Genomic DNA, 1007 nt, shown 5'->3' with positions numbered 1-1007 from the left:
CTGTCCTCCCATTTCTTTCTCCATCCTCCCTACCCTCCCCACCCCCCAGCCGTGGATCTCAACCCAGCGAAGCAGACCCTCCCCCTGCACGCTGCCGGCCGCTGACCCCAGCGCCGCCTCCTCGTTCCTGGAAGACTCTAGTGCCTGCTGCCCGTCCCTCTGCCAACCGCCACTCCTGTCCTGGTTCTTGCCGACTTCCTAACCCTCCGTTCCATCCTGCTCCGTCCTCATCCTGGGACCTCCTCCCTTGGATTCCTCCCTGGCCTACCCTCTCACTTCCTTTGGTTCTTACGCGAACATCGCCTCCTCGGAAGGCCTTGGTTAGCGCCCGTGGCACAGACCCCATGGCCCGCCCTTCCTGTCCTCCTGTCCTCCCTTAGTGCCTCCATGGCGCTCGTCTAGATGGAATGGAATTGGTGTTTCCTCATTTGGTCATTATCTGCCTCTCTCGCTGGAAGATAAGCCCCTCAGTGGCAGGGCTTCGTTTCGTTCACACTTGTAGCTCCACTGCCCAAAACAGCATCTGCAAATCTGTGGACATTAACAATTTGTATGAATGAATGAATGAATGACATACCAAGCACCAAGGCAATGAGGGCCCGAGATACCCGAAGGTGGCTGTTCCCACCGCCCCCCCCCGAGTCTAGGCCCCCCTCACTGAGATCCTCTCACTTGTTCTGAGTGTCTCCTAGGAGCCAGGATCCCTCCTAGAAAGACGCATGCAATTCTGTCATAATCAATTGTGTCCTTTCCTCATTGGTTTGTACCTTTTAAAAAATTGCTTTTCTGAACTCTAGATATGAAGATACATGTACAATTGGGGATATTCAAAAAAGCTGATTAGGAAGCCCCTGGGAAGTTTTAGGCGGAGGAGAGACAGGTCGCGGTTAAGGGAAAAAATGAATCCCTCTAGCTTCTGGGTTCAGGGGGGGTTGTGCAGTGGCAGCTGTGCGTGTGTGTGTGTGTGTGTGTGTGTGTGTGTGTGTGTGTGTGTGTGTGTGTGTGTG

The 1007-nt window shown here is 54.3% G+C and overlaps 1 protein-coding gene across 2 annotated transcripts in view; it reads left to right on the top strand.

Moving 5' to 3' along the window:
• Positions 1 to 1007, top strand: part of BMP7 (bone morphogenetic protein 7) — an 88800-nt gene that overhangs the window by 81570 nt on the left and 6223 nt on the right. The window lies entirely within an intron of this gene.

The sequence above is a fragment of the Lipotes vexillifer genome, unplaced genomic scaffold, assembly GCF_000442215.2.
Source record: "Lipotes vexillifer unplaced genomic scaffold, Lipotes_vexillifer_v1.1 scaffold524, whole genome shotgun sequence".
NCBI classification, from domain to species: Eukaryota; Metazoa; Chordata; class Mammalia; order Artiodactyla; family Lipotidae; genus Lipotes; species Lipotes vexillifer.
The sequence above is the reverse complement of the archived record's forward strand: the minus strand, read 5'-3'. Positions and strand labels throughout refer to the sequence as shown.